Source organism: Micropterus dolomieu, linkage group LG02 (assembly GCF_021292245.1).
Source record: "Micropterus dolomieu isolate WLL.071019.BEF.003 ecotype Adirondacks linkage group LG02, ASM2129224v1, whole genome shotgun sequence".
In the NCBI taxonomy this organism is placed as follows: domain Eukaryota; kingdom Metazoa; phylum Chordata; class Actinopteri; order Centrarchiformes; family Centrarchidae; genus Micropterus; species Micropterus dolomieu.
Genome location: NC_060151.1, coordinates 26,282,609 through 26,300,110, shown reverse-complemented (window position 1 = coordinate 26,300,110; position 17,502 = coordinate 26,282,609). Strand labels below are relative to the sequence as shown.

Here is a 17,502-nt window from a genome sequence, read left to right as displayed (position 1 = left end):
TTTTTAGGTTAAACAGGTGAAAAGGCTGTTGCAATAATCCAGGCGTGATGAGATGAAGGCGTGTAAAATGGTCTCGGTGTCCTTAAAAGTTAACACAGATCGAATTTTTGCTATATTTCTAAGTTGATAAAAACATGATTGAACAAGCTTTGTGGTGTGCTGCTCGAAATTTAAATTACTATCAAACCAGACACCAAGGTTCTTTGCCACAGGCTTAATGTGATTTACTAGGGAACCAGCAGATGGCAGTATTTGATTTGCCATCTGCTGAGACCCGATGACCAGGATTTCTGTTTTGTCTGAGTTCAGTTGGAGGAAATTATTTGACATCCATTTTTTAACTTCACAAAGGCAGTTGTTAAGTGAACTCAGCATTCCAGGGTCTGTGGATCTGACGGGCAAGTATATTTGTGTGTCATCAGCATAAATATTAAAGAAATGCCATGTTTATGGATAATAAGGGGAAGCAGAAACAAGGAAAACAAAATGGGTCCTAAGACCGACCCCTGAGGCACACCATATTTAACTGGACAGAACGAAGAGACAGTTGTTTACAGATACGCAAAACTTCCTATTTGACAGGTAGGATGAAAACCATTCTAGGGCAGTACCAGAGATTCCCACCCAGTGCCTCAGTCTGTCTAACATGATGTTGTGATCAATGGTGTCAAAAGCAGCGCTAAGGTCCAGCATACTAGGTAGCGTGTCCATACTGACACATTGATCTTAAGTTTAAACATTAATACAGGCGGCTATTTGGTACTCAGCTATTAATTGAAGTTTTAAGGTATGGCTTCTGAATGGGTTATACCTATGACACACCCACTATACGAGAAAAAACATACTTGCAGTTTACACCACATGCCTGCAGTTAATGAAAATAGAATAATTCTATTGTCAAGTTAAATGTTTGTTCAAAAAAGGCTGTGAATGTGTCCTGCACTAATAACAAAATAAATGTTTGTGATGAGATTAAAAAAAAAATATTTATGAAATGTTTGTGTTCATGAAAATTCTGTTAAATTTATAATAACATCTGGTTTAAATATATTTTTTGTATATTGATCTCTTTGAGTTTGTGGGATTAATAAAGTATGTCTTCTTCTTCTTTAAATATATATTTTTAATGATTTGCATTCTTTATGTCATTTGGAGCGACCCCAATAAAAGCAATAGCTGTATTAAATTAAAAATAACATATCTAATTCTTGTGACTGAAATATTAATTACTGATATAGTATGCTTAAGAGAATGGTATTTTTTAAAACATTTTTATTAGTTTTTGCTATTTACAGAAAAAAAAAATCAATTAACTACATTTAAGAAAGCAACTGTGACATTATAGAACAAAAATATGATGTCATTATTTACAAAAACCCTGAAGAAAAGCAAATACATTGTATCCAAAACCTTTATTTGACTGAGAACTTTTTAAAATAAATTATGGTAGCATCATATGACATTTTGTAAGGCTGCAGATCTAGATGAAAAAACCTAAAATCCTTTAATTAAAATAAATAAATAAATAAATGTATTTATGTGTACACAGCATTCTTAATTTTTGAACAACTGCAATAAATATTTTTATTTTTTGTATTTTAAAATTGGCCTGTTGAAAATCTTTGCACTCCTGTTTTCAGACACTGGGGATTAAGTGATGAGTTTAAGTCACAAAAAACTCTGCTCAGTAAGACATATATTAACTTTATAAAATAGCTACATGCACTTATGCATGAGTGTTGATATTTACTGTTAATAATAAGAAGGAGTTATAAAATATCTAAAAATAATAACATTTGCCCAGCAGAAGTTACTTTAGTTGTGATGTTCATTTACGTGACATAAAAGAGATAATCAACAGGTTCTCAAATGGATGAAGCATTGACAAGGAAACTGAATGCAATATCAAAATAGTCATAGATTAATTTTCTGTTGAATAATTGGTTAATCATTTCAGCATTAGTTAGGCTTAAGTAAATGAGACTTATGTTGACTAACACTATTGCACAAACTTTGGTCAATAAAATAATTTCCACATGCAATAAATATATGAATGGAAGAAAACCCTTCTAAAGTCATAGCTGTGATATTAACTGATATAATCTATAACTTGTACAACAAAATGTAGACTAATGTGAACCACAGAATGTATTTGCTGCATCAATTAAAAGCTCTTTTGAGGAAGAAGAATTCTGGTGAGGGAACCCATTGCCCAAACACTTTTGGGTAACTGTAATTCCTTATTCAGAACGTGTGAAACAATGTTTGGATGGATTTACAGGGAATCTATCACCAGTGCAAATGAAGCTAAAATTGTTTTCTTGCAATGGATAGATGATGAAAGAAACAAATCACACAAAAAAGCAACATCTACTCTGTGACAATAAGCAACAGGGTTTATTGGACAGGTGGTCGTAATTTTGAGAACCATTAATAACTCTACTGGTGTGAGAAAGAAGCTTCCAGCCATCTCAGTGGTCATTTGTTAACGCTAATTATATCAAGGTATAACAATTAATATGACAATGATATACTGATGTTTGAACATGCTATCCTTAACACCATTAGGTACAATGTCCAAAAATTGAGACCACTCTCCATCTGTCAAATTCATCCTGAAGCTCAACCGGAACTATAATACTGGACTATTGCCTCGGCCACAGGCCTACTGAAGTTAGCATGCTAACCAGCCAGCTAACTTCAATAGGTATATCTGCAACACAATACATAGACGTATCTGAGATGTCATAACTGTTATGTCTTTGAATGTTTTAAGCTAAAATTCTGGTGATCTCTTACACATTGTACCTTTAAGTAAACTCACACTTTTCAAAGCAAGTCTCAAAACTTGAAAACAATACGAGACTGAATCAAGTAAGCAGTGCCACTTTTTGCAGTAGAATAGACATGATGGTGGGACTAAAATGCTAATTCCATTACTGTACGAGCACAACACTGCATGCTCTAGGGGCTGGAGAATGGTAGCGAATGGTGCAGTCTACATTAACACTAATAGATGGCCAGCTCAAGTCAGCCTCCACCAGCCTGGAGAGGCAGAGAACCTCTCTTCCTCTCTGCAGGTTATTTAGACCTGAATAACCTTAATAAGGGCATACAGCAATCTAGATACGGTTATTAATGATGATGGTTGTAATGATGGGACTTTGACACGCAAACTCATTTGACACGCTGAGCATCCTCACTTGGCACAGTAAGAAAGGAGACGGGTGGAAGTGAGAGAGACAGAGAATGAGAAGGAGAGACGGATTATTAATCTGATAGATGACTGTATGGCTGCAGGCAGAGAAGGGAATTATCAACACTACAGTAATAGATGAATACTGAACAGCTGCAGAGAGCGGGCCGGAGAAAGAGAGAGAGAAAGAAAGAGAGAGAGATGGAGACAGATGGAGGGAAGGTTGAGTGAAAGGAATGATGAGGGATAAAGACCCAGAGAGAGGTATAAATAGTGGGAAGAGCAGAAAAGAGATCAGTAGTAAAAGAAAGATAAAAAAAGTGGAAGAGGCAAAAAAGGGAGACACATTAATATTAATAATCTCTCACACAGTGAGAGAGAGAAAGAGAGAGAGAGTGAGGGAGAAAGAAGGGAAAAGGGAGGTGCTCAATAGTGAGATGAATATAAAACAGACAGAGATGGAGGGAGGGGAATGACAACACAGAGACGCAAGACAGAGAGCGACAGAGAGATGGAGGCAAAAGACAATACAGAGGGATGAATATGAAACAGGTGAAGATGTAGAGAAAGAGGGGGGGGGGTTGGATGGGTGGGGGCAAGACTGATCAATAATGCGTATGCACTAGTTCAATGACATTAAAACACACACACAAGGACACCATGATAAATCATATCGGCAGCAGCATCTCTGTTCAGACAGAACAGCACACCAGTGGTACTGAGATGACAACTGCAACAACAGCAACTGCAACTTCAACTGCAGTGCCAGGCAACGATGCAACAGTCATCAGGGACAGCGGCTTGTGCTGCCCTGCAACTGCTCCTCATCTGTATCCCGAAACGCAGCGGTGACGGCGCCGATGGATAAAGAGGCACTCAAGTGTTATTTTTGGATCGACTCTCACCTTTTTATGTATTTTAATTTCCAGCCACCTTTTTTTCCCTCTTTTCTTTCGTGCCAGCGAGAACTAAGTGCCAGAGCTATTTCAGGTAGACAGCATCTGAGCACTGTCGAAAGGTGTGAAAAAAAAGAAGAAAATGAAAGAGAGCCAGCAGAGGTTGAGGCTGAGGTTAAGATGGTAGCTCAGATGTTGGGGGGAGTTGGTGCGTAACAGTCCATAGAGGAGACTGAGACTGGTTGGAGCTGACAGCTGGTTAGAGGCTGGTTGATTGTATTCTGCCTCACTGCTGTCACTATCCACATGTTACAATAGTCTCTACCTGTAACTCTCCCTCCTTATCCTCTCTCCTTTCTCTATCTCCCCTGATATCTATACCTATCTCCCATCTCCTTCTATCAAAGTAGGAACACTCTCTTCCTCTCTGTGAACTCTTTTGCGAACTCATTCAGCACCCCCTCCTCCTTCTCCCTTCCCAGCTGCCTTACACCTCCTTTCCCCCCCTTTTATTACTTATTTCCTGGACCTCCATTCCCCACCCCCATGTGTGGTGCACTGTAGTGTCCAGTGGTGGGGGTAAACGCTGCATTGACCTCACAGTTTGACAAAAGATTAACCTGCTACAGTGATGCATATTAACCCTTAACCTCCCCCATTCTCTTTCCACCGCACACAAACACTGGAGCTTCCTTTGCCCCCTTTGCGCTCTCTCTCTCTGCATTCAAATCTTAGCCAACAGAGTTACCATGGTTACCTATTCACCACAGTCTCCCACTCCGTCCAGCTGTATCCCACCAAGTCCACATCCACCCCACTCCTCCTCCTCCTTCATTAGCACCCTGTACACACTCATATACAAATGGCATGAACCAAACACGAGTGTAAATGACATAAATTCTCCAAAAGCCGCGAGGCCGCACTACAACTGTTTTTCAGCACTGACGATGATGATACCATGATCCGTCACCACAAATGACAAGCAACCATAAATCATGATTGCAAAGGTCAGGGTCATTTTATGAGAGATGATTTAGTGGCAAAATAAAAATAAGTCACCTGCCATTCTGGCAAGTAAAACATGAATTCAATAAACATTTAAGGACTATGCTACTGTGTTTGCACATTTTAGCTCCTGAACCTGACAACCTATATTTTCAGTCAGCTTTTCACTACGCAACAAGTCCTCCAAATTAAACAACTAAATATGTTGTCATGTTGCCATAGAACGATACACAGAAACATTTTCTGATCAAACGCCACTGTTGTCAGGGGAAAAAACTATACAAATCGCTGTTAAAAAATAAATCTGTTTAATGATGTGAAAACTCATGTCATTAAGCTTTACAATATAAAAACATGTGGTTAAGGTAAGAGATTTTTTTTAATCTATGTTTTAAGCTTTTAATATTATTATTATAGGGTATAGCATATATTTAGCTTATTCGTTTTAATTTAAAGTTCTGACTTGATTAGTCAAGTAGATAGATCACTGTTACCTGTGCAAGACTGACTGTGGTTGCTGCTGTAACAAATCTAATTGTCTGTGAAGGATCAATAAAGTATCTATCTAAAAACAATGTTGACTGTTGGACTTTCACCTGACTTCCTCTCATTTTCACATTCATCTGCTGAAGAGGGGAAAGTTTCTCTGTGTTCTTTTTTTGGGAAAATCCATATCAGAGAGATTATTATTCCAAGCAGAGTATTTTTATATTGTATGTCTTAATACATGTCTGAATGGGGTCTTTAACATTGTTTCTTGCTTGTTAGGTCACAAATATTTAATCAATACAAGTTTAATTTGAAAAGTACTTATCACTTCAAGTTTTAGGGCTTTAACTAAACCATGTATACTTAACATTTTTACTAACCATTTTCCAAATAATGTTATGTAGTTAAAAACTTTTTGATGACTTTTTTCCCACTTCAGCTCCAGGCAGCCATTATTTTTATTCATTTCAATTTTGTTTGAAAATCAATTATCATTTGAAAACATATGTTGCATTCTATCACAGTGAACATCAAGTCTGCAAGTTACATTATCAATGATTTGCAATGCAATTTAAGATGAGATTGTTTTGAAAAGTCTGCACTGCATTACAGATATGTGAAAATAAATGGATGATTGAAGGATTGATATGACAGTACTGCAACTTAAACAGGTTTCAAGAACGCATAGCTAATAGCTTATATTGTTTCTGCGGAAATAAATGGAAAAAGATGGATTTTGAAATTTCAAAAAACATAGGAAAATGGCCTGCAAAATGGGATGTAAAGTATAAAAGACCTGTAGTAGATTAGCTACAACAAGCAAATAAAAAAAATAAAAATACTGCTATAGTGCTGTAATGACATAAAAGAATTTAATTCGGGCCCAGAATGTATCCCTTGAGCTTCAAAGAGTAGCTTCAAAGTTAAATAAAGCAATTTCCCCACACTGTAAGAAAACATTACATATACAGTATATTCTCTGTTCTAAAAAATGTTAAGATTCAAGACAATTTTTAAAGATGTATGAAAAATTCTAGATGTCCTGTGCATCATTTAACACATACAGTACTTATTGTAATTCAGTCTGACATATCTGAGATCTTTAGGATCTTGACAGGAATTTCAAATACTTTGTACACGGGAGCACTGTCTGGTTGCCCACTGTGCTTGACTTGCATAAGGTTTGGTAGGGTTGAAGAGGTTAAAAGACCCATGTCTTCATGTTTTTGATGCTAGCTGCAATGATGTATTCAGTGTTTTTTATTTCATAAAGATTTATGGCAGACTTTAAAAGTTGGGTAATTGAGTTTGGATATTTTTACCCCCCACTACGTCTCCAGCTGTGACCACAGAGGGTTGGGAAAAGACGTAGAATAAAGAGCATAGGATTGTGCTTCTTTCTCCACCAGTGAGTGATCATCAGTGGAGAGACATGGGGAGAGATAACCAAAAAGATGTGCTAACAGTCGAACATGCGGCAAGTCAGAAGTACGCTCCTTCTCGCCAGTGTCCTGTCGGCACATCAGCAAGAAGGCCCATCAATAATGACTCGGCACACATCAAGATGGCAGCTCATGCAGCCAAGAGAAAAAAGGAAAAAAAAAAGGAACGCTCATCATGTCGGTTGTGTGCGGTGGGATTAGAGCCATGACCTTTCCTGATCTCTGCAATCAAGGATGTGCCTGTGTGCTTTAAGACAGTGGAATCTCAGATCTCACACACTTTCTGCGGACAAGGAAAACATTTAAAATAATAACCTAAGATTTTACCCCAAACAGACAGTTTACCTACTGTACCTGAGCTGCTGATACTTCTTAGCAGAAGTAGTAGGCATTCATTTCATGGCAGTAGCAGCTGATTCCGTCAATTTACTGAATCAATTTAGTGTTAAATTTGAAATGCAGCTCACTGTGATACATGTCTGATATGATGGATATGATAAGATTTTGATCAATACCAATATTTATCAACAACACCGTCTTAAGTTCTTAACCTGGACTGAATTCTATGATCAGATTCCACAAAATACAGTACAGTTTTTGCTACTGTCTTGTGTTTCAGAGCAGACTTTTAGTGACATGTTCTCTATAGTAACTGCTCTACCACCCTGAGAAAAATAAAATTCGGAGGGAAATTGGCTTCTTCAATCTAGACAGCATCAATATCGGCATTAAAAACCCACATAACAGATACCAATAAAAAAACGATTCAGATACAATCTTGCAGAATTTGCAGCACACAAGATGTCTGTAAACAGGAATAATGCTTGTGGTCTAATTGCATATGACTGGCAGCAAGTTAGTGTAGCAGGGTGATGCGGAGAGCAAGAGTAAGAACCCAGATCCACCTCCTGTCTTATTGCCTTCGACCCTTCTGTCTCCCACTTCAATATGAATGCCAACAGCAATGAGTGGATGTCCCCTCACAAACTGACAGTCTTGGCACCTGGAGGCATCGCTAGGGGGCGAAGTCTCAGAGGAAAAGTGAATTCCTTGTGTTGAACAGAGGATCATCCCCTCTCACAACACATTTGTGAGTGCTTATCCCAATGGTTAACTCACTGGGTCACTGACTTTGTCCCTGGCCAATCCAGTTTTATACACTATGTGAGTGATAGAAGGTGACTAGGCCTATCAGTATTTTTTTTTTTACTGTACATAGTAACTAATTTAGTAACTCGTTTTAGCTCTGTATTGGTCTCCACCAACACCTGAGAAAGATTAGTATTTAACATTTGCACTACTGGTCATACCAGACCAAGTAAAGCTGTAAGAAAAGGTGTATTGAATTGAGAAATGGTGTACAGTGTCACTCCGTAGCTGGGGGAAACTGCAGAGTCGGGTGGTAATTCTCAGTGGGTTTGTCATTACAAGCAGTCCCTTTCACAAACAAGCAGTCATGTCATTCATTGTTAATATAAAATATTGACTATATGCGCTTGAGTTTTAACATTTGTGAATTAGCACTGAAAGTGCTCAATGCTCAGTCTTCTCACTTTTCATAATGCTAAAAGCATATACCTTCTCTAAATATAGAAATACAGTAAAATACAATAGAGAATGCTGTGTCAAGTGTTAGCATGCAACATCCCACAGTCTACCAGGGAGACGTGGATGTTTTCAGATTTCTCCTAATTTAAAGGTAATTTGACTGGCAGACAAATGTCCTCTAAATACCAGATCAGCTCAATCATAATTTCTTGAAGGGATTCAGATTTCCAAAGAGGCTGGCCCCTCCAGTGAACTGTATTCGAACACAAAGCGCCAAACCAAATCAGTCTCATCTCACTGCTTCTTATTAGAAGGGAATATGACGGACCACAATACAATCAAGTTAGAGGCTGCAGTGAGGTCTTTCACTTTCCCAGACGTTAATTTCTCCAGGCCTTCCCGAGCAGAGCCGGAGCTGCTCTATCGCAAGTGTGATCTCCATGCTGCACAGCTCATAAGAAGCAGACAAATTTAGGATATGATAAATCAGCACTAATATGATACCCTCAGTGTCCGCTTGTTAACATAAAACAACCTCTAAATGTTCACTTGACAGGCGCTACTCAGTCAGCCAGCAATCTTGTTTGTCCTAAGGAAAAAAAACAGCTCATGCGGAATAACATACAGTACACAGAGGCCAAGCTAAATATAAACTGTCCCACCTAAGCTAAATTCCAAATTTTAAATATGTAATAAAACACATTTCATTACTTTATCATCCTTCCATAGTCATGTAAGATAGTAATCCCGCCATAGAGACAGTTTCACCATAATCAGCCCATTATAATCCCATCCAGACCTTCCACAGTCTGCTACCAACCAGCATTAATTTTTAGCCTAGTCTGCTCATCTAGCCTCGTTTTTTTCAACACACTCCCCATCCTAGTCCCAGGGTAGTCTATCACACTTAGGCTTACACTCTTCACAGGCACTTATAAACATTTAAAGCATGTGACTAACTGCCAGGCAAAATTGACTCTGGGATGAAAGACCAAGGGGCTTTTAAAAAATGAAAAGGGAAATTCTGCATCAGGACACAGAAGCCCTGATTTAATGGAAAACACACACAAAAAAAGCAGTTTTATTCTGCAGAAGTAGCCGAGTCACGCAGAGGGTTTTCTCTTTTTAATGATTGTGAGGCAGTAGGGAAGGGGTGGGGGTTGAGGAATGCAATACAGGGCTATGACAGACGGTGCTTGTGAATAGTTTTCAAAAGGGGAGTGGTATATGTGTGTGTGGGGTGGGGGTGGAGGGCTGTGTGATATTGTGCTGGGTGGAAGAGAGGAAGCCCCTCACTCCCCCACTTCCTTTCCTCTGTCTCCTCCGCTGGCCTCCTCCGCTGTGTTTGCCCTCCCACCCTCTGGCACTGAAAGAAAGCTGGACAAGCACTGGCCTTGCTGGTGAATGAAGCCCTGACGTCACTTGCCCACACACACAAACACACACACTGTAAGCAGTGTGACTAATAGCATACTAACATCCTTTGTGTTGCTTCAGTTACACCTGATTCACGTCTGGCTCCCAGGGGAAGGAGCCCCCAGGTTACTGAAATATGCAGAGACATTAGATGTTAGTACAGGTGAATCAATGATGCCTGTCGATAACACCCCCTTCGACAGGGATTTAAGGACAAGGGTGCGTTATGCCAGCACATTGCCAGATTCAGGTGAAAACACCACTATTGTAGTTGATATTGATTTTTTTTTCTCCCTGATATTGCACACAGTGATTTCCCCACAAGAACAAGTTTATGTAGAAACACATTTGACTCTGCCTACCTATTGACCCAATCTGTTTTTGATAGCTGATATCAATAAGCGGTTGGTACATTGTAATGGGACAGACTGGGGCATGGTTGTAGGGTGGGGGGTGGGGGGATGTGGTTGTTCATTCGGTTTTAAGCGTGGCTCCATCTTATTATATTATGTTGATGGAGAGATATCTATCTGCAGGGATGTTATGCTATTGAACAGCCAGCAGGGGGCGACTCTTCTGGTTGCAAGAAGAAGTCCGGCTTCATTAGAAATGATAACAAAATGATGAGTTTATGGTCTCAATCGCTAGTTTCAAGTCTTTTTCAATACAACATGATGTCCATTTAGTAATTTAGCGGAAAATAGCTGAGTATGCTTCAGGGCAGGATTGTGCTTACAGATTGACAAGTTGTTACCATGGGGACATGTCAATCAAGCCTGAGTGGCTCATATCGACGGCACTGTGCAAATTTAACTAGCGCTGCTGAAAAAGCTTATTAGGAGTTGGCTGTACACTTTCTCTTGTGAGTATATTTAGTTTTGTAGCCTGTTGTTTGCAAGACAAAATTATCATCCTTGTTAAAATGAATTACAGATGCACCTAGCTAAGCAAGCTAGCTAGCTCCACACGGAGCCGTTGGCTCCACCCCCTCATACAAATATGGTCTAGCCTGGTGCTGCTGGTTTTAAAAAATCAACATGGGGGCCCCCTAACGGCCAAACTCAAGGCTTCAAAATGGCAGTCCAGTCATGATGATTACATCCAGTTTTTACATACAGTCTATGGTCCTGACATATGTTTTATTATAATATATGTAATATATTCTATATGTAATATTTAAGTATACAGAATTAATGTCAAATTACCTCTTAACACAATCACTGTGAAATTATTTTTCACCTATACTGAATTGCAATTTAACCAACAAGCAGCAGGCAGTATACGAGTCTGTTACCTTATTTGGTTTACATTGTCTAAAAGCATTCCAGTATGTGCACTTCAGAGTTTCTAACCAATATTCTGATCACTTTTCACACACATACCTACATTAACATTCAGTTTTAGATGGAAATGTGTCAAATTATGGAAACAAGATGCACTCAAATTCCCATTTACTTGGAAATTATTTGAAATACCTGTATTAAATTGCATTTTAGTGGATTATAAGGACATTATACACTCATCAATATTTCCTTGAAATAAAATCACAATGACAAACTTCAGAAGACCACACTGATTTCCCATATAATGCCACATAGAACAGAGGAAGTTTTGTCTTTTACATTGGTGTCATTATTATAACATGTAGAAAATGCACTTTTGATGTCTTATAATTCCTTGTTACCACTTGAGCTAATCTGTTATTATGTACTCCTCAACTGAATGTACAGAAGGTCAATTGAGCTTATGATTGTATGATAAACTATTAATTAGAAAGTCCTCCTCATTCCCTCCCTGTTTACTTATTAAGCTGCTTAATGTGATCTTATGACAGGACATTGAGCCTCAGCTGCTATTACACTCTCACATTTGATATTTTTTTGCTGTAACTGTTTAGTTTAGTTATTGGAGCAATATTACAATAAGTGCTTATTTTTAGAAAACAGCATAACTGCCTGATTGGGTTTCTTAAACTGGAACATTCAGTGTTCCACATTTTAATCACCACTCATCCTTGTCAAATAGGATATACTGCAGCCCCCTCTGCACTGTATCTGTCTCCTACCTCGCCCTCCCACTCAAAATATCCAAAGACATGCCGTTGCTCTTATTAGGATGCAGGATGCAGAGAGAAGACCTGATCTATTCAGAATTGCTCCTACAGGAGCGGGGACCTCCTCCCCTTCAGAGGGGGCCAAGAGCTGCAGATTAAAAGTCACTGTGTTCATCACCCTGCTAAAGCACTTCCATTAACAGACATTACATTACCTACCCCACATGTTCAAATCCCTAACTGAGGGCTTCATACCACTTGTCATTACATGCTGGGATAAAAGTCTTTTTAATGTTAACATCTTCACATTCACTACGCCAGCTCCCAACTTCAAATAAAATCCAGCTATTACTGTCCGTTCTGTGGCGCTGCCTGGTCGTGATGCTGATTTTGTGAATAATTAATCCGTATTTAAGGTTGTTAAGTGTGTTGATACACTCAATTCCTGTGTGCTGGGGGTGGGGGTGGAGGGGTCTAAAGCCAGCAGCTAATCAAAATGTCTCTCAGCCATTTACAGAGCAATGTAAACTGCACAATTTTTGGTTTGCTCTGAAATCTTTTCCCAGTGTTTCTAAGCTGAGCGTTTGTTGCTCAGAGCTGTTTTTGAGAAGAGGACTTGGTTCAGCATTTCTGTGTTTCACACTGCCCTGTTTTTCCTTTTTTTTATGCTCAGGAGAAAGCATGAGAGTGTGCGATTTCATTCGGGAGGTCAAACTACAGCGTATCAACTGTAACTCCATGTGATTGTTTGCGTGTGTGTTTGGTGACATTTCTGTGATGAGGTCAGTCTATGCTGCATTCAGTGTGTGTTTCTTATGAAAAAAGTAACTGTAACATATGTGAGAGTACAAACTACAGGAGCTTGTGTTTAAGTCTGTGTATCACGTGTATGAGCAGAGTTTCACACTTAAAATCAGTAGCACAAATGAAAATGATGACAATTTCCACCTCCTCCTAGATTAGATTCAGGTCCAAAGGAAAAGGTAAGCATAAAAACAAACAAATCTGTCATCATTTAAATTAACTCATGAAATTGTAACTTCATTTTAAAAGTACTTTATTCTGAAATAATGCATTGATTTTTTTCTGGTAACATAACAGGATGCGTTTGTTGAGACAGAAAACTTTTGTTTGGATAAAACTGGAGATGAGTGTTTCTCTTTCACTGGCACTCCTTGGATTATTGATGCATTAAAGTGATTGTTCTACAATCACTTATTTTAATACAGCAGTATAACAGCAGAGTAACAACAGCTGGCTGTCAAGCTCACATTATACGTTTAGCAATCAAATCTCACATTTTGGAGCATCTCATCAGCATGTAAATGCATTAGTGGTATATGTTTCAGTCAACACTTAAAACTGCACTACATCTAAACAATAAGGTGGCTTTAATAAACATAAAAATACATATAACTGTAATGGATTATTTTCAGCACATCATAGAAATCTTTACAAGCTGTTCATACTGATATCAATGTAACTAATGCATGCAGATTGTTTTGATGCAACCCAAAGAATATGGAGCTTGGCAATTACACAAGTGTCAAAAATACAAATATTTAACTAAAACAAATTGTTTGTGCTATACCGAATTTCATATTCACCATATTAGACTGCAGTTACATTTTTGAGACTCTCTGGGGGAGAATTTACAGTAAATAAATTGATCCTCTGTAAGTGTCACCTTCTGCATTTTTGTTCATTTATTTGTGTATAACGCTTTTTTCCATTTGCCCTGCAAAGTGAGGTTTATAGTTTGCACTAGTTAGGTGGTGCAGAGCCCAAAGGTGTCTACTTTTATTATTAAGTATACATTTAACAGTTGGAGGCTGGTGTGCTGCACATACACATACCAGGACACAGCTCACTGATTCTTTAATTGAAGAGGGGAAGTCACTCAGTTTCAACAACACTTTGGAACAACAGCACTTTGGCGTTAAAGGGAGAGTAAGTGGCTCTGTTTGAAACAGAAGGCAGTTGCCTCGCTGCCTCGGGAACCGTAATAGACAGATCCCTCAGAAGGCATTACTTTCGACTGGTTTCGAATAGCCTTTTGGGGCAGCATTTACGGCAACGTGTGACATCAGCACGCAGTCTTGCATTTGGCTGTCAGTCACTAGCCTTAGCGTTAGCTAGCTAGCTATTGAAAAGGCAAATGGATAACTGAAGCCTCAGAAATCATACTAACCAAATTTGGTTGATTGGTCACAGGCTAAAATAATAGTCCAGTGTTTAGTTGTAGTTAGCGAAAAAACTACTTAAAAACTTTTTAAAACTTACAGTTGTAGACAAATTTTGTCTTGTTTGTCTGCCATCTTTTCCATTTTTCGTACCGCTGGTGTTCAGATCAGAGATGGGGACTTGAGTTTGAGACTCGAGTCCGACTTAAGTCGCAGCCACAGTGACTTGACTTGAGACTCGTCCTCAAAAGACTTCAGACTTGACTCGTACTCGAGGTGCAGGATTCTGGAACAATGTTTATTTTTAGGAAACATCTGATAAGCTGTTATTCCCCTCCCTCCGTTACCTATAACCTGCCTACGTAACATATAGTACGTATCTGCTGCATGCGGCCACACATGAGAGAGGACAACAAACACCAGCAGCTGCTGTGCCATTCATCATAAACTTTGGCTTTAAAACTTCATACAACAAGACCCAAACAAAGAAGCTCTGAACATAAAATAGGTTAATAATGTCATGTAACATTACAGTTTTATTTAGTTATAAAGTTACACAGGTTTGAGAGTCTGAGGGATGTGTTGACTTACAGTAGTTTATAAGATGTCATTAGTTGTAGACGTATTGTACATTAGGCTACATGGTTGTGCTCAGTAAGTGAAAAACAGGTTACCATCATGTAACGTTACAGTTTTATTTAGTTGTCATGTTAAACTGATTTGAGAGTCTGCACATTGCACATTACATGGTTGTGCTCTATACAGTTACAGAATTCTAGCTATAGCTATGCAGTTTTATAAGCAGCCTGGATTGAACGCAGCAGGTGATACAACATTCATTATAACCACGAGTGACTTGAGACTTGACTCGGAGTCTATCTCAGTGACTTGTGAGCATCTCTGGCTCAGACTAACAGGTAATAGGCAGCATTGAGTCAGCATCGATGCTGCCAGAAGTGATTCTGCAGAAAGCTTGTTAATATTTGAACTTAACTGCCAAACAAAGTCACCACTCCCTTCAGTGCTCACTCAGAAGCGCCACCCCCAAAATTTCAAATCTCTGAGGTCTCTCCAGCGTAGAAACACCTTTGCCCTTGCCTTGTCATTCTTCTCTGTTTAGACTCTTTACACCTTTTCCTCGTTGGCTGTTCTCAGCCAGAACACTAATACCACTTGTTGCTGATTGGCTGGAACAATGTCATGTGGCAAGGTTCACACCACATTCTTGGTTTTCCATTTACAGAACCAGGGCTGTGTAGGAAAACTGGATTTTTTTTCTGGGCACACACAAAATGGAGAGCTAGCAAACTGTGAGGAACATGTATTGGATAACAATTATTCACAATGCCTTCAACATGTGGGTTTTTAAAGTTAACATTAAGTGAAGTCTCACTCACTTCCATCATGAACACACACTCAACCTAACTGCTCTTCCTGAGCACCTTTCAAGTGCAAAAACACATGTAATGTCATTAGTGTTACTGTACTACTCAAGGTCATGGTCAAGGTCATCACTATCTGATTGTGCAAATGGGGTTGAGGTCTCCCTTCATGTTCTAAATTTTAGAAAAAAATATTTAAGAATATAAAAAAACACTGTAAAATAAATACATAGGAACACTATATTATATATTCTGTACAAATATCATGACAACAATACAACTGACTACCAATTGTCAAGGTGCAGACTGTGTGAGTGTAACACACTACACATCTGTAGGCTATTTAGTGTAACAGAAGAAGACTACATTATGAGAATAGAATACAAAATGTTGCATTGTTATGACTCAGTAACATAATCAGTGTCACAATGGACAAGATTACATTAAAGATACGCAGAACAAAATGTTGTGTAACATTAGCGGCACTCTGCAGTGTACAGCAACAGATTTTACACTGTAACAGGGCTCAGTGTTTAATTAGGATTTCAGAGGTGAAAAAAGGATCTAAATATTCAGACGATGTGGTGCAACATGTGGAGCAGAGATGGATATGCTTTAATTACGTGTCCATCTGTCTGTGCATCTCCACCTCCATGACTGCACATGAGATCTTACAGTGTTGTATGTATTAATGGTTCTCTTTTTACAAACAAACAAATGGCGTGTGCATGCATGCGTGATAAGCAACACTCTCTTGGCCCTCATCCATTCAGGCCTCGCCCCAGACTTCTCTATGAGTGACACACTGACTAATACACAGACAGATAAACACTCACACTGACAAACACGATAAGGCTTTGCCCAAGAAACACTGACACGGTCTGACTGATGGACGTCTCCATGGAGACCAGTCACCAAGACTGACACAATGTCTCTCGCAGCCGAGGGCCGTGCCAACTAAATAAAAGAGGTGAGGGAGGGAAAAGAAAAGAAGAAAAGAAGGGAGAGATAAAGAGTGGAAGCTCACTGTGCAGCACCAGAATGATTTCAAGGCAGCGTTGAAATATTCCAGAGGATGCAGTGCAGATCTGGTCTAACGGGCCACGTGATCGTCTTCCCTGCCCTACGATCTGCTCCTCGTACACCTCAGTCTCACCCCATCACTCGCACCTCTCCATCACTTTTCCTCCTTTACACTCCTCTCCTCTTTCAACCCCTCCATCCCTCCTTTCTCCTCCACATATGTTCCTCTCCTCGCCCCTATTCCTTTCTGCCTTTACACCTAAGGCATGTTTATTTCCGCACCTCACCTCCTCTGCTGATTTCTCCACCCTTCTCCTCTCTGCGGGTTCTTCTCTCCACCCCTCTCTCTCTCCCTCTCTCCCACGCTGTGCGAAATGGAAGCTCTCACAGAGACCTGAGGTTGCCATAGTAACCTGCCATAGTAACCACTCACCATCTTGCGTGTCTCCGTCACGTCGGCGGGGGCTCGGGCGTCCGTGGCCCTGCTCTGCAGCTCCCAAAGCGGGGCATCGGTTCAGTAAACCCCGCAGTGTGATGGAACAGTCCCTGGACCGAATCTGCTTTTGCCTCACAAAAACTTTCGAATGACAACATTCCTGAGGGAGGCAATAACTGATAACTGACAAAACAACTGTTATCTGCAGGTCAGTTTGATGTATTATTAGACATAGGTCACCACAGGCACACAGTTAGCTGTGATTTCCAACTTTTTCTATTTAACAGAAAGATTAAACTCACTTGGGCTACCATACTTTAAGGTATGATAAAAAGGGCACCTTACCAATCAACAGCCATTGTTTCAATAGTCCACACAAGGATATTTGAGCCTGAACGCCTTACCGCTGCACCACCCAGTCCAAACGCTACCA

At 39.5% G+C, this 17,502-nt stretch overlaps 1 protein-coding gene across 2 annotated transcripts in view; it reads right to left on the bottom strand.

Annotated features, from left to right (window-relative positions):
• lrrc4ba (leucine rich repeat containing 4Ba) overlaps nt 1-17,146 on the bottom strand; it is a 30,371-nt gene extending 13,225 nt beyond the window's left edge. The window contains exon 1 of one of the 2 annotated variants that reach the window (XM_046069721.1): nt 17,067-17,146. The gene's annotated coding sequence lies outside the window, so the exon portion shown is untranslated. Of the gene's footprint in view, nt 1-16,920; nt 16,958-17,066 lie in introns of those variants that run through there. The other variant, XM_046069727.1, reaches the window with a different exon arrangement.
• Between the last annotated feature and the right edge of the window lie 356 nt (nt 17,147-17,502).